This window comes from Peromyscus maniculatus, chromosome 2 (assembly GCF_049852395.1).
Source record: "Peromyscus maniculatus bairdii isolate BWxNUB_F1_BW_parent chromosome 2, HU_Pman_BW_mat_3.1, whole genome shotgun sequence".
NCBI classification, from domain to species: Eukaryota; Metazoa; Chordata; class Mammalia; order Rodentia; family Cricetidae; genus Peromyscus; species Peromyscus maniculatus.
Window position 1 is genome coordinate 73,990,109 of NC_134853.1, and position 25,996 is coordinate 74,016,104.

A 25,996-nucleotide genomic window follows, 5' to 3' on the forward strand; every position below is an offset into this window, starting at 1 on the left:
TGTGTGTGTGTGTGTGTGTGTGTGTGTGTGTGTTGGGGGGTGGTGTGTTGGAGAGCACATAGGCCATGATGTAGGTATGGAGATCTGGAGACAACTTGTAGGATTCACATGTCTTCTTTTACTATGTGGGTCTTGGGAAATGAACTCAGTTCATCATGCTTGGTGGCGATCACCTTTGCTTTAGTAATTTTGTTGGCTCACTAGTAGGTGGAATTCTTTAGGCAATGCCCAAATAAACATGTAGAATCAGCATCATATTGAGAATTAAATACTAAAATATATTCTTGTGATTATAACCCTCAGTAGTTAGAACTGTACAAAGGCCAAGTTAAAAGCATCCTGGGATGATAATATACCTTGTCCAATGCTGTGAATACTTTCATTTTATGTTACTAATCTTGATGCTGTATTCCATGTTGAATGTATTGAATTTACTTTTGGTGTTGCTATGAATTGTTCTTTCTCCTTTAAGTAGCTGCAGTACCCAGTGCTGAGTCATGCTGTGCATTTTCTCAAATGGAATAGTGCCCTAGACAGGCACAAGGGAGGAGGGGAATAGCAGGATTGGAGCCAGGGCCTGGAGAGGTCTCCAAGATTCAAGACCTCACAGGGAGGGGGCAGCTCACTGAGACCTAAAAATGAAGATATCACACACACATGCCATTTTACTCAGCTCAATTACAGACACACTGATATGGAGTGTAAAACATATATTCTGCCAAATAAAAGAAGGAACTGGGATTGGGTCATATTATGAACATATTCACATATCCTTTGGTCAGCAGTAGTATAGAGGTTATTCTTCTCCTCAATTGGTCCAGTAAGGCCTTTCAATTTCTGTGTTCTGCTTCATATTGACATAGTTTACATCACTGGTATTGATCTGAAGCCCCAGAAATGGGGCTATGAATGGGCTTCATGGACTTTCTAAACCTCCTGAAACTACAAGCAACGTTGCATACACATATGCATTTGCAATGGTCTTCTATGGAAGGAGACAACACAGAATTCTTTTTAGTGAAAATAATCAGGCTTTCAAGTTATTTACATCCCACAAACTAAGAACTCACTGAATATAGAAACATTTGATATATTTGAAGATGACTTAATTTTGACCCATACTAAAAGTGTAATAATTACAACAGTTAAATAACCTATATGTCAATCCTTATAGAATGTTATACAATATATAAATTATGTTTGTTAGATGTAGTTACTAAAACAGGTGCTCTCACAGAAATGGAAAAACATTAATGGAGCTTGACCAAAATTACCTATGTATGTGTTTGTTTAAATACTATCACTTCTCAGGAATGTACTTTATTTGTTCATGGTTTATTGAGACTCTATGATGTACACTTCTCAAAGTCATATATGTAACCTGAACTCTGATCACCTGACTATTAATTTTATTTCTTTGGATACTCTACTGTTGAGTATGGCAATATCACATATCCTTGTGTTCAATATAGTTAACCCCCACACTAAACATATTTCAACATTTTCTGCCAATATAACCATAATGAGGCACAAACAAGAACAGCAAACAACACTGAGTGCTTTTATTGTATCATATGCTGTTTTTTTCCCACATCATCCTGCCTTCCAGCTCCTGTGAACAGCTGGATGAAGTGTTCATTAGAAGCAACCCAGTGGCCTCCTCATCTCCCCCTTTCTCTATGTATGTGTTCATGTGCATGTATGTGTGTGAAGGTGTGCATGCAGGCTAGAGGTCAACACTGAGTATCTTCCTTACTCACTCTTCATCTTAGCTTCTGAGGCAGAATCCCTCACTTGCCTGAAGCACATTGATTGGACTAGTTTGGATGGTCAGCAAACCCTACAGATTCTCCTGTCTTTGCATCCTAGTGCTGGGATTATAAATAATATGCCACTCTTCTTGATTTTCTTTTGCTTGGAGGCTCTAAATCCAGGTCCTCATGCTTATGAAGCAAACACTATCTCAGCTCCTTGGCAGCCTTTTCTTAGTATTCTCTTCAATGTGCAATCCCAGGTCAATCCTCACAATAGCAATTGCTGTCCCACAGCTTGAGCAAAGGTTTATCAGCCTTTTCTCTATGTAATACCTGTTCACTTTTTAAGGCCTCGATCGAGATTCTCTATGTTAAGCCTTTGGGTCTTATCTAGTTGCACTTTCCTACTTAGAGTGATAAGAACAAAAATAATAATGAACTACTTATTTGCCTGTGCAAAACAATGTCTTATACACCTAAAACACTTGGCCCAGGTGTTTACTTGAACAATTTTTCACACAGGGATGCAATTATCTCCTTTGACCCTCCCAGGAAACCTTTGAATTGGACATTTCCATTACCTTCCTTTCACAGAAAAAGAAACTTAAGAGTAGAAAGTTTGTCATTTGCCCAAAGTCACAGAGCCTGTAAGTACTGCACCTGGGGTCTGAACCCAAACAGCCTGATTAAAATATTCAGTCTGTGATCACTGTAGAATGCCCCTTCTCCCACATGCTGTATGACTCCCTAGATCAGGTCAGTACAGAATTTACCACTTGTGCACCAGGTGATGAGTCAAGGGCTTTAAACATTTGCCATAACATTATATGACAAGATAAATGTTATTTTCTTTGTTTTACAGGCTGAGACAAAGATAATGTGCAAATTTATACTACTAATAACTGGCAAGATTTCCTCTTTCGGCATGTAGATTTCGTTTAATTCATCTGTACATCACTTACTGATCATAACACTGGCACCTGCAAGCATTCTGTAGCTTTTTACCAAGTTAATTCATTTGGTCACCATTCTCTAGTTTGTGTTCTTCCTTTGACCTTGTATATACTCTCAGTTCAGTTATCACTCTGTAACTTATTGTCTAGGCTAGAACCTCCTTTCACAGTCCCATTATACTATGGGGCCCACAGAGTCTCCTTTCACAGAACCTCATGGACAGCACACACATTTGGCTGTAGTTTTAATGTCAACAATATAATTATTTGGTTAATATCTAGACTATCAGCTTTTGCTTAGATCTGTAAACTGTATGTAAATCAGAGTCATGTTCATTTTAATTAATCTTTGCCTTCCACAATGGTTTCTACCACATAGTTTCTCAATAAAAAGGCCTTATGGTTGGCCAGTGAGATGGATCAATATGTAAAAGTGCAGGCTGCTCAAGCCTGACTTCCTGAGTCTAGATTCTGGAATGCATGTAAAGGTAGAAGTGACCCAGCTCCACAAATCTGTCTTCTGTACACACACACACATACACACACACACACACACACACACACACACACACACAAACATACACATGCATGCCCACGTACACATGCATCATACACAAGTATACTATAGACATAAATAAAAAATCAAAATCTCCATATTACTAAATAAAACATTTTTAAAAAGTGTACAAATTGCTAATTGGTACTTGGTAACTATTCTTTGAACTCAGAGCGGGGTGAGGGCTTCACTTCATTCCACTTCATATAAACAGTGCCCACAGTCCAGCTTACTACTCAGGTTTTCCAGATGAGCCCTGTACTTAATGTGAAAAAGCCACAGCATCATTAGTTATTAGACTTTTGCTTTATATGAGAAAATAATCTTTTCTGGGTGTACATTTCATCACATTTCACTGCAGTAATATCTTTATGGACTATGGGCTGACTGTAGGCAACTCTGCCTTTCTGGGCCTCCTTTTCTCTGTTGACTGCATCAGGGCACTGTCTGTCCCTAGAAACTAGGGGATAGGAGCCAGGGGATGCAGGCTGGCCTTTGGTGTTTTTCCTTTCCGTCACTATCTACTGCCATTTCTCATTAGCACTTACATTGGCTTCATGCGACTCTGGGAAAGCAGTAGATCTGAGGTTTTGAGAATGGAAAATTACTTCAAGTGTTAAACAACCAGACTCAAGGATAGAAAGCGTGTTATTAGCCAGACTAACTGAGATGTATTTCATAGACACATCCACTTCTCTAGTCCAAGTAGCCATTATCTCTGTCTTCTATCAACCCATTCATGGTCATCATAGAACTCAAATATGATCAACTACCCTCTCCCTTAATGCTCAGTGGTTCCTCATGGTCTTAGGGTAAAGTGCAGGCCTCTAAGGCTGAGCATAGGTTTGGTCCTGTCTTGTTTCTAGACTCATCTTACCACTCAGGCAGTTGATGCTTCAACAGTTTCTTCAATTTAAATTTTCCCTTGCACTTTTCTCTTGGACTCAAATCCATCTACTTCTTGCTTTGTGGAAGCTCCTGCATATAGGCTTCACTCTTTCTGGAAGGATCTCTCCTTATTCCCACACCTCCTTTGTCTAGATCACTCCTGCGTGTCACATCCTCAAGAAAGCCTTCCTTGGTCCTTAGAGCAGGCCAGGCCACCTATAAAAAACTCCTATTATACCTACAGATTCAAGTAGTGCTGGTAATAGTTGAGACTATTTGTTACAACTGCCTGCTACATGTCCATGTCTGTGAGAGCAGGACCCAAGTCTTTCCTAGTCATGTGATTTGAGTCTTCAACAAATGTTAACTGCTATCATTGTCATTGTCGTCATCATCATCATCTAAAAACACACTGCTTGGTACAAAAGGATGTTAGAAGGTTCAGGGATAATAAGAGAAACATCATTATCAACATGGAATTCTCTCAGGTTTAGTGCATCACAAGTTTCACATTTTTGCCATACGCTTCTCCTTAAAACCCATTTCCTTTAATTGTTGCCTTCATGCTTTCAAAACAAGATATTCTATTTTTCTGTGTGATGTTATAATGGAAAACTACAGTGGGCTTCTCAGCAGCCGCAGAATAATAGAACCATAAATGAGATCTAAGAAGCGATTGATGCATCCCAGTGGGTCAGCATAGTCCATCCTGTGCATAATTCAGACAGCCAGAGAAATGAGAAAGCTTGAGTCAGGGACAGAGGATAAAGGTTTACAAAGAGCTAAAGCATTTGAGCTGCATTCCAGCCACCACCAGGCAGGCCCAGAGAGAGAAACATTTCTTTTGAGATTCTACTAAATACTCTACCAGCTCACCCAATTCTGTTTATATTGTACTAACCTCTTCAGGCCTTGGGGAAATAATCTAAGGTTAAACTATCTATTTGTGTGTGAGATGTTCAGTATTAATGGAATACTTAACTCTACCTGCAGCACATAGAGAACAACCAGGCAGACATTTCCCCCGAAAGGAGAGGAATGTCTAAAAACAAATGCAAGCAGGAGCAGGAAATGAGCTTCTATGTCCAAGGTGGGTATGAGGCTTCAGATTAAAAGCAATTCCAATGAAGAGTGTCTCTCCAGTCTATTTGCACCTACCCGAGAGAAGTACTTAAGATTATAAAGGGAGGTATCACTGAACTTGGTACTGTGCCTTTCAACTCTGGTGGAAAGGGCCATTTTTAACTTTCCCAACTGAGTGATATCTACTAGATATTTCTAGGTCTCCCCATGTGACATTATTTTATACACTTAAGCCCTATAGATTCTATAATATTTAATTGGCTCAGAGGAACTTTTGTATGATCTATATACTCTTATTATCCACTGTAGCTGGAGTTTTCTCTTTTTGTCTTTCACATCATGCCTCCTGATCCCACCCATCTTCCCCTTCCAGAATACAATTTAAAGAAAAAAAGGGGAGAAACAAAAATCTCTTTATGGAAGCTGCAGGGTGACACAGTGAGTCATGTAGTAAACCCCTTTATTCATACATTTTTACATGCGGAGCATTCATTACAAAAAGTCATCAGTCTGGTTCAATGGTCTCTGCTACACCATCCACACTGGGCCCTCACTGGGACTCTTCCTGGACATCTTATTGTTTTCCTGTGTCATGGAGATCCTGTAGCCCTGGGTCCACAGGACTGACTCCACCCCTTCCCCCCCATGCTCCAGCAGATCACAGATGGGGTGGATATTGGGGTGGGCCACCACTTAACCCTGGTTCTGGGCCAATGTAGTTGCAGGGTTGGTCAACCTGCCAGCTCTCCCCTGTCTTCACCATCAGGGTGAGCTCTCCAGCATTGTCCAGGTTAGTTCTCCTGCTTTCACATCCTCAGGGTCAGTTTTCCTACACCTATACCGTCAGGGCAGCTCTGCTGTGTTGTCCTGGTGAGGTATAGGGGCCATTCTCCCTACTGCTGTGGCTGATGAGGGGTGGGGGCAACTCTCCCACTCTTATGACCTCGGGCTAGCTCCTCCACTTGCCTCAGGAGTTGATGGGCAAGAGGGGGAGGGCATCTCTCCCCTGTCCCTGCTGCCACATGACAGATGAGTGATGGGGACAGCTCTCCCATGCTCACAACTTTGGGGCTGGCTCGACCACACCTCTGCCAACAGGGTCAACTCTTGTGTGCTTGCCCAGGCGAGGTGCAGGGTCCACCTTCCCAAGTGCTGTAGTTGGTAAGGAAGAGGGTCAGCTTGCTCATCTGTCGCAGACAATAAGGACTGAGGGGTGAGGGGGTGCATCTCCCCCCCACCACTGCTGCATGACAGACAAGTAATGGGGACAGCTTTCTCACACTCACAAATTCAGGGCTGGCTCACTCATGCTGCTGCCAACAGGTTTGGCTCTATTGTGCTGCCAAGGGGAGGTGCAGGGCCTGCTCTCCTGAGGGTTGCAACTGGTGGGGCTCAGGGACAATTCTCCTGCCCTTACCTGCCTCAGGCCTTGATGGACAGCATGGGGGTGGGGATGCTATTTTCATTATTTATCATTACATCTGAGTGGTTGAGATGCAGGCAGACTTAGCATAGTATCTAAGACTTGCACAAGGGAATAAGGCTGGATGTGACTCCAGCTCTGGTTTGGAGCTCATATTTGCCCTTATGTAGGCTCATGTCTATGTTTATAGATGTATATTACTGCTCAAGTTTTTGTGAAAAGTTATGTCACACATAACTACTTTTGCTACAATTTTTAAGTAGTTTTTATTTTTTCATGGTTTTTGTCATATAACATACATTTCAAATGAAGAACAGCTGTCTTCCAAACAGGGCACTGTTGACAATTACACAGGCACATGAACACACTAACCCTGTCTCTGACAAACAAGGGTGATTATTCATCCCTGTTACAAGCTCTAAATTAGAATATAGAAAAATGAGGCAAAAAGTATTGTTTCTGAGCCCTTTCCAGTGCTTTCCTAATGCAAATGCAAACCTTTCTTATTCTCCAATTCTCTTTCACATATTGTTTCTATTTTCTTCACAAAAGCTCCTTTCTCCATTTAGAAGTAATCAGTTACTGTCTTTCGCTTCACTGTCAGTCCAAAGCCCCTTTTGTTAGGTCAGCTAACCTCTAGTCAACAGCATTACTTGGCATGACATCATATTTAATTTATATGAGTATTAACCTAGGTCCTTCTGACAACTTGAGTTATTGCATTGGGTCCATGTATAGGTCACTATGGGTCAGCAACTATGGCCCAGGGGCCACATCTGGTCTTCCACCTATTTTCATAAATCATATAATAACAATGTTTTATTGGATCACAGCCAAGCCCATTCATTTACAGACCATCTATCGCTGCTTTTGTGTTACGACATTAGAACCGTGTAGGCGTGAAGCAGGCCATCTGGCCACAAAGCCTGAAGTCTTTACTATCTGACCCTCCAAAGAGACACTGTGAAGTCTGACTAGCTCTCTCACTCTCATGTTTCCAATTTTCCTCCAATCTGCTCCCGAATCTCAGTGGCCACTTAAGAAGAACCACAGTTGCAGGGCAGTAGGCAGAGGTAGGTGTGATACACCACTGCAGGCTTCCATGCACTGCTGATGGATGTGGGCTTTTGTGTGATGGGGTCATACCCTTGTTGTGGGTGTTGATCTTCTAGGTCAATGTCTCCATGACTACAGGCCTCTGTTTCTTCATGTGGCTAGTTATGGCACAATCACAGAATTTTAAGTTGAAGCAGCGGTGCAAGAAAATTTGCGTCCTATCCCTTGGGTAGGTGGTGCCTTGGGGACAACCACCATAGGTCTGAGTTTATGGGAAGGGGCCAGTGACACACCTCCTCACAAAAGCTGGTTATATGTGTATTTTATCTTTCGTTTGACTTCCCTCTATTCCTTATCCTTTTGGTTGTATGTCTTCCATCTCATCAATGCCAGGGTTATTTATTGTTTCTGTAATTTTAACAATGATGATAGCTAATGCTTATTGGATATCCCATTCCATCAATGCGCAATATTCCAGCAACATTCATCACCTTGTTTTACTCTTATAACACATACAGCCATTGCTTCCATTTTAAAGAGGGAGAAACTGCAACATGGCATGATTAAGCAGCTTGATCAAGGCCATACAGCCAGAAAACATCAGATCAAGGAAATGAACCCAGGAACCTGAGAACTTGCACAATCAATCTCTTGTTCCTTTATCTCTGGTATATATTGTTGCTAGTATATTATTTCCTGTTTTTCTCTGGGAAACAGCTTCTTTTAGGGAGTTTCCTCTGAGAAACCATAGATAAGGTACACATTCTACAAATATAATGATCAGTTTTAGCCAAGTGACTAGTGGCAGCTTACAACAATAAGACAAAGTGCTGATACCCTTTGGGTCTTTAAATAAGATGTTTATCACAGTTATAGCAGCAACAGCAACATTTAGAGTGTGCTGCTTACAAAAGGCAACTGTGCATATTATCCATTCATGAGACACAAGAAGTCTTATGATACCAGCATTCTGCTCATAAAAGCTAGATGGATTTTCCAAGTTCACTAAAGATATTTACCCTGGGTCCTGTGAGGTTCAGAGACATGTGTTCAATGCCCAGCAATCTTGGTGCGAGGTGTAGAACTGAACAAATCTTTTTCCTTTCCTAGAAACAAATTTCCCGATTCCTGCACTACACAGTTTCACACATTTCTATTGCTGTACTGGGCAACTTAACATTTGTTTACTTATTTATTCTACTTGTTTTACATATGGATAAAAGCTAGAAATTAATTAAAAGGAAGATATTAAAGTTTCTCAACTGTAGCAATATGAAGTCCAGGCTAATGGGAATATGAGAGGCTGACATGTTAGAGATCATTTAACCTGTTCACTTATTTTTATTGATGTCAATGCATGTGCCTTCTATTTATTTAGCACTCTACATGCATCAAGCATACTGATGATGCCTCAATGTGGATTATGTAATTTAAAGCACAGGGCAGCAACACTAAATACAAGATACCTGTTACTATCTTCAACTTTCACATAATAGACCGGGGTTTTAGTTTAAATAATCCCCATAGAAGTCATTCAATAAACCTGAGTTCCAAACTTCATCTGATACCAGCGGCTCTCTATCTGCACATTGTATTGCACTACTTCTTCATTTAAGTACATTTAAACCCATAATGAGAAAAGCCAAAGTGACTTCCTTTATGATATACAAATAGTGCAGAAGAGAACAGAAAGTAATCCCAACTCTGATCCCAATATTATCTGCCACCTCCTCATGTTAATATGGCTGATAAAATGTCATTCTTTATAATATCCTTTGTTCAACCACTTGTCCTCATCTACTGTTTATGAGACTATAAATTTCTGGTCTTTATTCCACTCTCTAAGGAATAATTTCCTGAATTAAAATTGCTGGGCAGCAACTACAGAATGCCACAGTGGGACCCATTTACTGAGCTTCTGGAAGTCTCAGTGTCTTTCTGTTTCATTAATAGCAATGCAAGAGTGAGGATCATGTATTGTCATGATCTCCAAGTTACATATCTGCCTTTAGACACCATAGAGAGAAGCCAGAGCACTGCAGGATTTCTGCAGAGCAATCATTACTATTCCACTACAATACTTCTGAGCACTTCTTTGTCTCCCGCTCTCCTTTCATGCAAGGCATTCTGCTTTGCTTCTTCTCTGTTCCTGGCTCTCACACCTTCTTTTCTGCTCATCTGAAACATCCTATCCTTTTCAATCCAATGAGCCTCTTCCAATTGTCTTATTAAAAAATCTTCCCCAAACCCCACTTAAAACTGACACATAGACTAATGGAACAGAATAAAGAGCCCAGAAATAAATCCATGAAATACAGCCAACCAGTTTTCAACAAAGGTTCCAGGAACACACAATGGGGAAAAAGAACAATCTCTTCAATAAATGGTGTTGGGGTGACTGGGTATATATGCAGATGATTAAAATTAGATTAGTTTCTCATTGCATACAAAATTATGTCTACATGGATGAAATACTGAAAATATAATGCTTCAAACTATGAAACTACTACAAGAAAATATAGAAGACATGCTATGTAGCACTCATTCACTTAATGGTCTTTTGGGGATTTTATTTATTTTAAAGTTTTTTACATATGTAAGTGTTTGCTTTAACATATTGTGCATGACGTGTGTGCAATACTCATAAAGGCCAAAAGTGAGTGTTGGATAACTTAAGATTGGAGTTACAGGTGGTGGTGTTATCATGTGGGTGTTGGGAATTGAATAAGAGTCCTCTGGAGAGCAGGCAGTGCTCTTAACCCTAATGGTTTTAAAAAATATGACCCCCAAAGTACAGGCAACCACTAAGGTATGTATACCACTACTGCATCCATAGGGTTACCGTGCCATGCTGGTCCTTGATGTGGTTTGTGGGCATGATAGCTGGGTAGGATTGTTGGTTGCTTCCCTCCTTTGGAAGCTTGTACCTTATGGACTCATGAAAACTAATCCTCTGGGTGGGAACACTCCAGTCAGTTCCTGCTCAGGAGTGTCTGGGTCCTGTTTTTGAAGTGTAAGTCACTCTGAACTCTGGGAGGTAACAGCTTTCCAAATGGACTTAAGAGCTGCTCAACAAGAGGGATATCATGCTTAGTACTAGAAACCTAGCCAACTACTCAACACCAGTGAAGTCATGGTTATTGGAGAAGAATCTACAATCACTAATTACTAAACCAGCATAAACTCTAACAACAATCTATAAACATTGGTCCTTATATCCAGATATGTGTAGTCTTCCCCTTTCATTAAGGAAACTTCCCTTTACAACAGACAGAGGCCACTACAGAAAAGCACAACCAATCAAACTGCAGAACCCAGTCCCAACAGATATATCTGCAATGCACTCCTGCAACTGAAACTCAGACAATATTGCAGAAGAGGGCTTGGGGGCTGTAAGAGCCATAGGATCAGGGACTCTCCTGTTAGACTGTATCTCCTAACAACATCAGAAACTATATCCACAAAGTCTTACCTGAGTGAACTGAACACAGAGGACAATAACAAACATGTCAAACTTTGTGCAGAAAAGCCCACAGGCCTCCCTTCCACACAAAGAACTACAGATAACCAAGAAAGACAGAAGCAGAAGCCGAGGCCCTCTCCAGGGAAAAGTACACCAATTGGTTGTCCAGTTCTAGTCAGCCCTGAAACACACACACACACACACACACACACACACACACACACACACACACACACACACACACACACACACACACACACCCAAGCAACATCATATGGACTTAACAGGTTATATTTAGGAATACATATGTATAAATAAATACATACATGTAAACAATAACAATTGATGAAAAAAGAGGCCATGAATTTGACGTAGAACAAGAAGGGGCATATAGGAGGATTTTGAGGGGACAAAGCAAAAGAGAAACATTGTAATTAAACTACAAGCTCAAAAATAAACAAGCGTTAATTAAAAAAGTTCAGGCAAAGGTAGAAAACAAGAGATGGGGTTAAAGTAAACTAAGTGCAGGCAGGGAAGAACCAACAGTAGGGGGAGTTACAGAATGGGAGGAAATGTTTGCAACTAAACACCATAAGAGGTTGATATATAAAATATAGGAGGAACTAATGAAACAGTCAGAAAATCAATGATATTGTTAAAATCATCAAAAAGACTGTAATAGACATTTATCAAAAGAGACATACAAATGGCCAAGGGGCACACGAAGAATATTTGGTATCATTAATTATCAGGGAAGTGTAAGTCAAAATTACAGTGAGATACGAATTCATTCCTGTTAGCGTGACTGTTACCAAACAGGCAAAATATTAAAAATGCTGGAGTGAATGTGGTGTGAAGAGAACCCCTCTACACTTCGACAGAAATATAAGTGAATATGGAAAACAGTACGCAGGCTCCTCAAAAAGTTAAGAACGACCATATAATCAAATAACCCCACTATCAAGTATATATCCAAAGAAAATGAAATCAGCATGTGGAATCAGGCTAAGTGCCATCAACAGAGAAATGAATAAGAAAGTGCAACAACACACACTCATGCACATGTACACGCGCACACATGTACACACACATTGAGGAATATTATTCAGCCACTGTAACGAACTCTTGCTATTTGTAACAACATGACAAACTAGTGAACATCATTTTAAATGTGATAAGCCAGGCACAGAAAGTCAAATACCTCACTGTCTCAGGTATGTGTGAAACCTAAAACAGCTAATCTCACAGAAACACAGTAGAGTGTGGTTATCGAAGGTTGGGAAGCTTGACATCTGGGCTGGAGAGTTATTAGCTAAAAATATCACTGTAGGATAGGAGGAATACAATGAGATTGATTTTGATGCCAGTTAATTATGATATATTATATTCTTTAAAAATATTAAGAGAATAGATGTTATATGTAGTGACCACAAAAGCAGTTTTGAGGTAATTAACGCAAGAGCCAATTAGCTAGATTCATGCATTCTACAATGTATATGTACTTCAAAACCTTACATGACACCAATAAATACATATAATCTTATCATTAATTTTAAAAATAAAAAGTCTGGAAAATTATCTCCTTTCATATTGGATAATCTTGTGGAGCTATGCCCATATGTTCCTTACATGTCACGTGAACTTTTTCACTAACAATGTCAAAGTTGGTGGGTATTTTTTTTTTGAGACAAGGTCTCACTATCTAGTTCTGGCTGTCCTGGAGCTCACTGTGTAGACCAGCCTGGCCTAAAACTCAGAGAGACCAACCTGCCTCTGCCTCTAAAGTGCTGGGAGTAAAAGTTGTGTGCCACTATGCGTGGAATAGTTATTTTAAGTATGGGATATTAATAATCCACATGATGGCGTTGATGACAGTGTCACTCATTGTGTGTTAAATATTGTGCAAATGCTTTATGCATGTCATCTTTTGTAAATTTTTGTAACAATTCTATTAAGATGATTCTATTATATACCTAACCCCCCTTTTAAATGAGGTATTTTCATGTGGACCACACTGGCCTTGAACTTGTAGACTTAAGGGACTGTCTTGTATTCACATTCCCAGTAGTTGGAAACAGGTGTATCCTCCATGCCTGGCTGTATAGCTATGATGCACATAAGAATCTGAGACTTGGCACTGCTAATTAACTTGTCTACATTTTCAGAGTCAGTAAATGATAGCGTAGGCAGGTGTGTGTGTGTCTCCTGTTGATGTCTGGATTGCTAGAGTTTGCAGTTCAAAACTTGTTGGCTTTTCCAGCTATTCCCTTTATTGCTGTAAGATTCAGCTCTATTATCTGCAAAGCGGCTAATTGAAAGAGTTCAGCGAATGTACATGTAGCCAATGGGCCATTGTAGGAAGTTAATAAGCCCCCTAACAACCAGTTAATACTAGTAGCTACTGTTTATTGTGTTGATTATGTGCTTGGCCCTTTACATTTATCATCCCTCTCAGGTTCAAAGGAAACTCCAATTCCCCAAACTCCAAAAGGCAGTCCATATACACAGCAATGAGATCAATCTGGGCTGTAGGAGGATTTCTGATTAGATAAAAGCCAGCATCCCTCAGGAACTTGTGAAACAGGTTCCTATCTGCCAAAAGGAGTCATTTCCCTTATTACAGGCAGAAGGGACGCATGACTCTTTGTGGACGTATAACTGTGGTTGCATACCAAAGCACATGCTAGGCTCCAGTTTCCTTCAGTAGTATCATAAATACTTATTATACATTTCAAGCTCCCATTCCAGTCTCCTGGCCCTCCCCTCTCCTCAGACTCCACCCTTCTTTATACCCTGCCCCTGCCACACTATTCTTAGTGCGCTTTCTCTTCTTCACCACTGCTTTCTCTCCTCCCCCCTCCCCACACAGATAACCATGGCCAGGTCCAGTCTGCTGACCACTTTCAGTCTACTTTCTCTCTCTGCTCTGGACTCTTCCAGATGTCTCTGGATATTCTGTTTCTCTCTCCCCTCCCTCTCTCAATAAAAACTTTGCTTTTAACGATATCATAGAGTGGTTATCATGGAGTGGGTCATGTCTGCAGTTTCTTTACCGCATCTCCTTCCCGCCTGCCCCATAAAAGCTCACTTCAGCCTAACCTGACCCTGTGAGGTCAGTTTTGTGAATGACTGGAGTTCACTGATGGCCAAAATGAAGCTCAGAGAGGTGAAATAACTTTCCCAGACTTTTTGGTCCACATACTCAAGTGGCTACACACACATATATAAGCTGATTCTAAGCCCAACTCTCATGTAAGATGATGTCATATTTGGGATCTTCAAAGATAATTATGATAGTAATGCAATCACTATAGAGCCATAATCCTTTTAAATATGTGATTTTAAGATAAGTGGCAGAATTGAGCTTTGCATCAGGTAAAGTGGGCCCAGAGATAAGGCTTATGAGGTTACAGAGCTCCCAAAGGGGTTGAGAGATTTCTTTAAGCTTCAGGTGCCGGAATAACCCTAGCTTTTTGTTTATGTAATTGGCTGGCAGTACAGCCAAGTTTCAAGGTGAAAAATGACCTGTGGACTGTGGCGCTGAAACTTGAGTCATTGCCCATCACCAGCTGTGGTTGTAGCCTGTGGCCTGAGCAGGCAGTCAGGTCCTTGCTGAACCTAGAGTCAGCAATTCTGGGCTGATTAAATGCAAATGAATGAAAACAGCTATAAATTTACCCCTAGTCTAATGATGTAAGCCTTTTGGCACAAGTCTACCTACATTCTTATGTTTTTTATTTCATTATATAACTCAGAAGAATTAAATATCAAAGCATGTCCAATTTGGCCTTCATTCAAGGTGGGTTGGATGTAAAATAATCAATAGTAGGTTCGGCAAATCCCTCAGTGTAGACCCTAGGAAGTCAGCCTCAGAGCAAGTCTGCTTCAGCAAAACTTCAGTCAGACAGAAAGACAAAATGCTGGGCAATGGGTAGAAAATAATTTGCTTGTGCTCCATTTCTCTCCTAGGGTAGCCCCTAGGGTGAGAGACTAAATCTCATGATTTCATTTTCCACGGCTGAAGAGTCTGCCCATGGAGTTAGCAATGGAGCCACAATGATAGAGGGGCTCTTAAAGACTCAGGCATCTGTTGTGAATGAGGTTATTTAGGAGAGGATGTGTCCTCTCTTCCCTTCCTCCCCTGAGCATCCTGGCAGTCAGGGTCTTCCCAGTGTTTTCATTTGAGTCCACCTCACAGTTTATGACTGGGCTCGTGTTTGCTTATCTTTTCTATTCTGCACGTTTGCTCCACTTAAATGAATCACAAGAGCAGTACAAGGGGCATTTCGCTTTGTGAGCCAAGCCTCAGAGGGCAGCAGTCAGTTGAGTTAAACAGCATTGGCTTTCTTCTGCTTCTTCAAATTTGAGTAAATGTTCACGTGTAATAAAAAATTGCAGTGATTCATAAAGTTTGCAGTTGAGGAAAAAAAAGGGGGGCACTAAGCAATTTTGTTAAGGTTGGACAGCTGAGGGAGCCATGTCATATACACACTGAACATTTAAACTTGTGTAAAGGTCTCTCTGCACATAAATGGAGAAGATGAAATGAAGAGCTCTTAATTGATGTGCAGACACAGGCTAAGTAAAAACTAGAATAGCAGGTGAGCTGTGAGATCTCTCTCCCCAACCAGACAGGAAGAGGAGAGTTGCTAAGTGTTACTTGAACTAATATGGTCATAGTGTAGAGAAAGAAAAAGTGGGAAGGTGACTCAGATTCATGATGTGATTTGATTTATACAATTATATAAATTAAATGTATTTCACTAATTTAAAAATGTGGTTTTTGGGTTGATGATGCAGCTCAGTGATTGGGTAGATGCTAAGTGCATATGAGGTCCTTGTTTCATTCCCAGCTCCAAAAAAAAAAAGAAAAGAAAAAGTAATTGTGCGTGGTAATCATTGAACCATTTAAAAACCATTACCTATTGCATGAGCATTCATTAAAAATAACAATATTTTCCAGTAAAAATTATTTTGGAACAAAGAAAGATCCTTTAATAGCTAAAGTAGCCTTGAGAAAGATGAAAAAGCTAGAGGTATCATATATCTGACTTAAAAACACACTACAGAGCTATAACAATCAAAACAAGATGGCATGTCAACTACAGAGCTATAGTAATCAAAGCAGGCACTGTCATTAAAAACAGACTTGTAGACCAACAGAACAGAACAGAGAATTTAGAAATAAACCCATACATACTCAGTTAACTAGGTTTTGTTAACAAAGATGCCAATAATACACAACAGGGAAGAAGGAATCTTTTCAACAAACAATGGAGAAATTGGCATTCACATGCAACAATGGAATTTGGGTCTTTATCTTAGGTCATGTACAAAACCCAACTCAACTGGATTGTGGACTTATATGTAAGCTGAAATCATAATAATTCACAGAAGAAAGCACAGGAGAAAAGCTTCTTGGCATTGATCTTGACCATGTACCTTTGAATATAATTCTCAGTGTTGCTGGAGGGCTTCTCTCCAGGTTCCCCAAGCCCCGCCGTCCCACAATCCACTTATAAAATAATCACTCAGACGCTTATATCACTTATAAACTGTATGGCCGTGGCAGGCTTCTTGCTAACTGTTCTTATATCTTAAATTAACCCATTTCTATAAATCTATACCTTGCCACGTGGCTGGTGGCTTCCCGGCGTCTTTACATGCTGCTTCTCCTGGCGGTGGCTGCAGTGTCTCTCCCCTCAGCCTTCCGCTTCCCAGAATTCTCCTCTCTCCTTGTCCCACCTACTTCCTGCCTCGTCACTGGCCACCAGTGTTTTATTTATATAGAACAATATCCACAGCATCTCAGTGTACAGGCAACAAAGCAGAAGTTAACTCCAGGGATTGTATCAAACTCAAGAGTTTCTGCATAACAAATCAATAAATCAATAAGATGGAAAGGAACGGGGAAGTGTTCGCAAAGCCATAGATATAGATAGATATTTGATGGGGGCTAAGATCCAAGACAGGAAAGCACAGATCCATGCAACACTATTCTGGAAAGCTAATAACTAAAACTAATAACTAATAAAAATGAGCAAAGGCATCAAGTAGATACTTTTCCAAAAAAGATACATAAAATGTTATTAGGTATATGAAAAAGTGCTCAGAACTACTGATGGCCTTGTAAAACATGTCAAACCTACAAGAAAATGTTAGCTTATATCTGTTAGGATGACACTGTAAAAAAAAGCCAAGCAATAAACATTGGGGAGGATGGAGAAAGCCTTGAACAATGGTATAGCTATTGGGTTTCTTAAAACCTATCAATCAAACAAGAAAAACACCCAAAGCATAAGTATATTAGAACTTCTCATAATCCAGAAACTTCTGAGCATATATACAAAGAAACTGAAATCAGTAACTTGAAAAATTATGGTATTCCCAAATTCATTTCAGCATTATTCACTAAACTCAAGGCATGATAAGTAACTCAACTCCTGTTGAAAGATTTTGAGAGATTGCTGGATAAAGAAAATGTAGTGTGTGTGTGTGTGTGTGTGTGTGTGTGTGTGTGTGTGTTTATTCAACTATATTAGAGAAGGAATACCTTACCAAGGAGGGAATTTATATCTATATATTATCATACAACATTATATATTATATAATATATACACACATACATATTCATGAATGTGTATGTGTGTATATATCTATATACACAGTGTATCAAGGAGGGAAATGCTACCATTTGTGATGTAACAGGACTCAGCCTAAAATATACTGTATTAGGTAATTCAGACATGGAAAGACAAATTCTGTATGAGTCTACATCTATGGAATTTAAAAAGGAAAAAAAAAAACCAGCAACAACAAATGAATGGAATCAGAATAAGGATGGTTGCTAGATTGTGGGGTGAGAGGCCAGAAGTTACAATCTGTGGTTGATAAGATGGATAAATTCTGGGAGCTTAGTGTACAGCATGATAATTACAGTTGATAACTCCATGGTATATGTAAATTTTCCCGAGAATAGATCTTAAGTGTTGTTATCCTCTGCTTCCCCTAAAAAGCCCTCTCAAGCTAATTATATGAGGTTATAGATGTGTTAATTGTGGTCATCATGCCCCAGTGTATACAATATATCAAAATGTCAAGTTGTACACCTTGTAATAAGTTTTTATTTGTCACAATAAGTGCATAAATTTGATTTTTACAGATTTGCTTAGCTATTAACTAAGAACTCTCAGTTGAGTCAACTCTGTCTTTTCTTTTATTCTTATAATCTTGAGATAGACTGGTTCATTTATAAATGGACCGTTTATTTCCAGAATCATAGAATATTTGACCTAAACTGAGGTTATAACTTACAGATGAACAAACCATACTCAGTCATGTTTCAGTGGCCTGTTCAAAGGCAAAATCTTGAGCATGGCAAAATTAGGACCAGAACTGAGTTCATGAGTCATGTAAGTAACAGTCAAGTGTGAACATACAGACAAGTAAGGAATAAAAAGTAGACAGAGACAGCCTTGAGAACATGGGCCCACATATGAACTGTTTATGTGAAAGTCATGGGAAAATTTAAGTAGGTTTACTTTATGAAAATATTTCAAGGTAGTGTGGTGGTATTGTGTCCCCCAAAATATTGTGCACCCTAATAAACTTATCTGGGGTCAAATAACAGAACAGCCACTAGATACAGAGGCTAGAAAATGGTGGCACTCACACCTTTAATCCTAGCATCCCAGAGGCAGAAATCCCTTTGGATCTCTGTGAGTTCAAGGCCACATTGGAAACAGCCATGCATGGTGACTCACGCCTTTAATCCCAAGAAGTGATGGCAGAAAGCAGAAAGGCATATAACGAGTGAGGACCAAAACCTAGAGGCATTTGGCCTGGTTAAGCTTTTAGGCTTTGAGCAGCACAGTTCAGCTGAGATTCATTTGAATGAGGACTCAGAAGCTTCCAGTCTGAGGAAATTGAATCAGCTGAGGAACTGGTGAGGTGAGGTGGCTGTGGCTTGTTCTGCTTCTCTGATCTTCCAGCATTCACCCCAATAACTGGCCTCAAGTTTGATTTTATTAATAAGTACCTTTAAGATTCATGCTACAAGGTGGGGTCATTCTTGTGGATTCCTGAGAGCCTCCCCAGCACCCTGCCTCTTCCTATTCCCACGATGTCCTCATCTATCATGGTTATCTCTCTCCGTGCACTCTCACTCTGTCCCTGTTTCAGCGCTTGTGCTTGACCCGCCCATTTCCCTATGTTTTCATCCCCCCTCCTCACCCTCTGCTACCCTGCCACCCCCACACAATCTGCTCATGTAGATCTCATCCACTTCTCCTTCACTGAGTCATCCATGTGATCCTCCTAGGGTCTTTCCCTGTTAGCTAGCCTCTCTGGAGCTGTGGGTTGCAGTCTGGCCATCCCTTCCCTTTCTCAGGAATCCACAAGGATGACCCCGCCTTGGATTGCTGGCAGTGGTCCAGAGGGTGCCTGGACTGGTCTACTCTGGTGACCGGTCTAGTGAATAACCTAGCTGTCGCCATAGAGCCTTTGTCCAGTGACTGATGGAGGCAGATGCAGAGATCCATGGCCAGGCACCAGACTGAGCTCCGGGAATCCAATCAATGAGAGAGAGGAGGGATTCTGCAGGTGATCATGATGGGAGGACGTGCAGAGATGACTGGCCACACTAGTGGAAGCCCATGAACTGTGAACTGGTGGTTGTGGAGCCCCCATGGGACTGCACTAGGCCTTCTGGATACGGAAGATGGTTGTTTGGCTTGAACTGTTTGTGGGGCACCCAGGCAGGGGGATCAGGATCCGTCCTTGGTACATGGGCAGGCTTTTGGGAATCGGGTGCCTGTGGTGTGACGCCTTGCACAGCCTTGGTGCAGTGGGAAGGGCCTTTCACCTGCCTAGGCTCAGTGTGTTGGGCTCTGCTGACTCCCCATTGGAGACCTTGATTTGGGGCATGTGGAGATGCGGGGTGCCTTGGAAGAGAGGGCTGAGGGGTTGGAGGAGGGAGGAGGTGGGATCTGTGGGTGGTAAGTAGAGTGAGTAGAAAATTTCTTAATAAAGAAAAATGAAAAAAAAAAAAGAAAATATTTCAAAATTGTACTCATCATGCATTTACATAATGTTGCAAGTATCACATGAGTTTGTCCCCACAGTGCAGCTCAAATGGAAGTTTGTGGCACAATGATCCTTCTTCCTCTCAGATGACTGTGCCCTCCCAAAGTGGCCATTTTTGATATTTTTAGTCAGGAGGATTCCAGAGTTCATCTCATTCTCTCTGTCTGTCCTCCGTTTTGTGTGGAATGATCTGGTGTTCCAGTGTCAATTTTTACTGGTGCTTGGGAAATATAAAAGCCTTTATAGTCTTGGGAGGATGAAATGGCAGTTTAACCTTGAATATGCGACTAGTTGGTGCACAAACCAAAAGTCACCCTAGTCTTGAATTTCTGTGAAAACACTTTGTTGTTGTTCATTGATTTTTCACTTCAAAAACAACTTCTACTCACTTCTTCACAGCAACCCAGTGCCAAGAGGGAGGAATCAGTCCATTCTACACTTATAACAAAGGAAAATTCGGAAGTTGAAGTAGCTCTGGTGGATTCATTTATTAATGGCTCTGATTCTCCCCTCCTTTTGATGCATCCTTCTAGCCTGCCACTAGGGATGTCCTCCCTCCATTCCACTGCGTGACTGCTTCGGTCACCGGAAGGTTAGCAGACATGACATCAGCGTAGTCTTAGGGAAATGCCCTGTGTCTGTCAGTCTGTGTAATAGTCCCTGTAACCACCATGAGAAAGATGTGCCTAGCTCCACCCACTGGAGGATGACACCTGCAGAGCAGGCGGTCATGAGCTCAGCAAATGACTGAGGCTACCAGGGATCATCCAAAACCCATCTGACTCTCAAATTTTCTGTCTGGTCTAGGTCAGCTGAATCCGGTAACTTGTGTACTCCATAGATGACTTCTGTTGTATGTCACTGATATTTTTGTGATTGTTTGCTGTAGTACATTATTGTAGAAATAAGGTCACCAGTACAGTGTAATAACTCCAAGTAAGAACTCAGGAATGGAACCAAGATTTGGCAGCTATGTTCATTGCTTATGCGACTCAGCCTTCTCTCACTATCTTGCCTTTTAGCATCTGCAGACCCTGTTAACTTCGTCAAGGAATTCACTTTTCATTTGGTCCCTAACTAAATGTTGATCTTTCCCAAAGACATAATTAGATTCCATACCATTCTCTGACCCTCTCAAGAAAGCTAACTACTCTCATGGGTGACAGGTACATGTCCATAATTCCTGCATCTGCAATGTGGTACTGTTAGTTGTTTATTTGTATTGTAATTTGCAAAGAAAATGTGTTTCTCAGAAGTCTTTTAGAATTTATTACAGGACTTCACTATTATTTTTGGAATTTTATTAATTGTTAGAAAGACTATGGACAAGTAAATGAATAATTTCTTGAAAAATTTCCAGCATATTTCTTATTGTTCTTACTTGTTACCTTAGATAGGATCGTGTGATATGTTCAAGAACACAATTCATTGCATACACAAATGTATATTCACACATGTATACACACATAGATCACACGCATGTGACAATGATATGAGTTCATTTTGTGTATGTATGTTTGTGTGTGTGTGTGTGTGTGTGTGTGTGTGCATGTGTATGTGTGTGTGTCTTATTTTTCAGATTCAAAAGTATATGTCACTTGTTTAGAGAATTATGTAAGTCTGTAAATTTCACATTCCTCAATAATACCTCTAGGATTCTTCTGAGAGTCTTGATGATATGGGCTTTACTCTGAAGACACATGCCCAAGCATACATTCTGAATGCCATGAATCTTGGCAGTCATTCTTGCCAGACAAGTCAAGGCTGCACTTGGTCTTGATGTATTTAAGGTATAACAGATAACTGGACTGAACCCTTAGCTCCTATATTCAAAATAATCTATTCTTCATTTATTTGGTTGTTACAACTCTGAGATTACAAGAAATGGTGTATTTAGATGTAATAAATAATTATAAAGCATAGGTAATTCTAAGGCCAGAGCTTAAGTGACTTCTTTACAGTCTCAAGGTTCAGTTATGTAGTAGAGACAAAACCCAAACTCAGGAATTCTGGCTTCAAACTGGAATTTGAGATCTTCTTCTTTTAATTTAATTTTTAAACTTTAAGCAAATGATTGCTTTTTTATTTTTTTTTATTTTTTTATTTTTTTGGTTTTTCAAGACAGGGTTTCTCTGTGTAGCTTTGCGCCTTTCCTGGGACTCACTTGGTAGTCCAGGCTGGCCTCGAACTCACAGAGATCCGCCTGCCTCTGCCTCCCGAGTGCTGGGATTAAAGGCGTGCGCCACCACCGCCCGGCGCTTTTTTATTTTTTAAGGAATTCTAAAACTTTGTGTGTGTGTGTGTGTGTGTGTGTGTGTGTGTGTGTGTGTTGTGCACACCTGTTGAGACCAGAAGAAAGCATTCGATCCCTTGGGGCTGGAGTTACAGGTGGTTGTGAGACATCCTATGTGGATGCTGGAATCTGAAGTCTGGTCTTCTGGAGGAGCAGCACATGCTCTCAACCACTGAGCCATCTTTCCTGCCCCTAAAGCAAATATTTAACAAATGTGATGTTCTACATTGCTCTCGACATAGAGAATGATCTGAACGGCCTGGAGTAGCTCTCCTTAGGTATGTCCTGTGAGACCCAGTGAACTTTGTAAGAAGAGAGGGAGAAAAGTAAAGAAAGTAAAGTGGACTTTAGAAACTCTGCACTCCAATTTGTCTGTAAAGAACAACAGCAATACTGAGCTCTCAGGAGAGCTAGTGGTTCCCAGCCTCCTCCCCCACCAAAGGTATGTTGCCTTCATGATGGATCAACAGGGTTCTCAGGGAATAAGTCTCTTACAATGCCCTGCAGCTGAAGTTGCATAATATTTTGGACATCTTTGGACTTGGGATGCCTTGGAATGGACAATCCAGTTAGTTTTCACATCTGCCTTTAGGGAAAACTAGAGAAATTAAACTTGTCTTTTATGAGGCTTGACTTTCTGTCAGCATTTAGTTTTTATGTATTCAAAATTTCCTCTAATATACATAATTGCTGAAAGGAAAAGGCTGTAGAGCAGCCATGAATTATGGCTTTTAGGGGAGCGCACACCGCAGTTAATGGTGCAGGGCAGCTTCCATTATAATCCTCTGTTTTCACATCCTTGTGATTTTTCTTGGTAGGGGGTGGAGTGAGGAGGAAGAATTTTCCTTTGAGCTAAAATTTTCCATGGCTTGACTCAGCCCAAGGTGATATTAAAAAACAAAACATTTGCACAAATATCTCCATTTATTATTGTCTTTGGAAAATGTTGCTCATTTTCACTCTAAATATTAATGCATAAACGCTGCAAGTATGAATGGTTATTAAAGCTGGCCCTCAAATGCTTCTTCTCCCAGGGACAAAGCCTGACTAATATTTTAAAAGAATTGCAATTACCAGTGGCAAGGCATTTTCTTTTTATAACAATGTCAGGATATTTTAGTATAACAATGGCTGAAGTGGTTTAGTGGTTTTATAACTTGATTGTAATGTTTGCTTAAGACATAGTTTTTCAAAGGAGAAATAAATATTTAGGTTAATTTTAGATTTTGAATTTGTGATGAACATTTTAAAATATTTTTTATCTTTTTTACATAATAATAACCAAGTTTTTAACTTTTTAGGTGAAGTCTCTGTTAAATGTGTTTATTGTAAATGACATATTGCCGAGGCCTTTAATGAAAAAGTTGCTCTTTTTAACTGAAGCCAACTTTTGGGAAAAATAAATAAAAATACTTAAAACCAACTTTTCCTTTAAGCAAGGATCTCTATTTAGATCCCTGAGGCACATATTTAAGTAAGGGCTTTGATCTATTGTTTTATATCTTTAATTTGCATTCTCCTTCACCTACTGTTGACATAGTTTTGTGTCCTGAAACATAATCTTGCTTGTGTTTGTTTTTACATTTCCTGTGTTTATCCTTTAGATGATTTATTTATGTCTAATACTGTTGAAACTATACTGTTAGTTTATCTAGGTCACTCAACTAAGAAATACATGAAATGTTGATATAATGAAAACTGTGCTGTCACTAATGTAATAATACAATTTGATTGTTTTAAATGATACTGAAATGTTATTGAGAGATGACTTGCATGGTTACTTACTCTGAGATTTTCTGTTTGGTAACAATTTTTGTATTCTCCTCCAAAATGATTACATCGTCCCCCTAGGTAAGTGCTTCACATTGAATAACCTCTTAGTCTCTTTTAGAATCCTGAACCTATTGTTCTCTACAGCACAGAATTTTATGATCTTATCTGACTTTTGTCATCCTAATTATTCTTTGACTATTATCTCTACAGTCTTTGAATCTTAAATTCTTTTCTTGTAAGACTGTAAATGAGGCATTTCATACAAATTAGTTTCATCACTGAAAATTTTAGTCTGGTGAACACACATACACACACACACACAACACATAACATACGTATACACCATAATCTATATTATAAGTAGTTTCTATGTTTCATTACATATCACACATAATACATATGCACAAATAATATACACGTATATGACAAACATAAGTTTAATGTACTTAGAATATGTGTGTATTATATATGTATATGTAATGAGAAATTTATATAGCCCTTTATTTTTATCCTCCCTCCATCTTTATTTCTGCCTTATTTTCTCTTCTCTCCTCTTTCTTTCTCAAAACAGGGTCACATTACATACTTCAAGATGGCCTTCAACTCATAATCCTCCTGCCTCCAACCCCCTATCTTTTTGAGATTACAGAAGAGCCCTACACATGCCAGGTTACTCATATCTTAGATGCCTTGGATCCATTATTGGATATGCTATTCTCTCTCTCTCTCTCTCTCTCTCTCTCTCTCTCTCTCTCTCTCTCTCTCTCTCTCTCTCTCTCTCTCTCTCTTTTCAAGACAGGGTTTCTCTGTGTATCTTTTTACCTTTCCTGGAACTTTTTTTGTAGACCAGGCTGGCCTCGAACTCACAGAGATTCGCCTGCCTCTGCCTCCTGAGTGCTGGGATTAAAGGCGTGCGCCACCACCGCCCGGCTATTGTCTCACTCTTTACCAGTATTTTCTCTCTAGCTCTTCTTATCAATTGAAGGGAGGCTGTACTTGTGTCTCTTTGTTATTTCTTTTTGGTTTCTTTACCTACTTGATAAGAATGCATGTCTCTGGTTTTCTTTAAGATTCAGACTCACATCAATGTTTGAAGGTGTGGCCATTGGCGGGCTGCCCATGCTTCAGTGGATGGCCCCACACTCATGTACGTAAATACAACATTGATTGGACTTAGCTAGTTGTTTTTATTTTTAAAGTAAAGAAAAGAGGAAGATGTAAAACTGGAAAGGAGACATGTTGAGGGATGTTGAGAGAGAGAAGAAGGGGGAGAATGAGGGATGAATATGATCATAGTTCACTGTATACATACATGAACTTCTCAAAGAATGATAGATTTAGAGTCATCACTCTAAATCAGTTCTATGTTAACTTCTTCAATAAGGAAGGCTTCTCATCCCTCTTCCCATAGGTCAGATGTCGCCAAGACACTTGGCAGAGCATTCTAATCATGGTCAGAACACTCACCCCTGGTTATGGGAATCTCATGTCAAATTCCTTTGCTAAAACAAAAGTTCTTGGAAAGTGGAGTTAGAGATCTGACTTGTTTGTGGTTGTAATTTTTGCCTTTATCTAAGGGCCAGACATCTAGAAACTTATACATATTTATGGAGTCCATGAATGAATGAATTTCTCACTTGCCATTCTCCTTTTGAAAAATAATTTCTATG

General features: G+C 40.0%; 1 protein-coding gene across 1 annotated transcript in view; it reads right to left on the bottom strand.

The window, feature by feature from the left end:
- The window catches only part of Grin3a (glutamate ionotropic receptor NMDA type subunit 3A), a 188,851-nt gene that overhangs the window by 54,801 nt on the left and 108,054 nt on the right, over window positions 1-25,996 (bottom strand). The window lies entirely within an intron of this gene.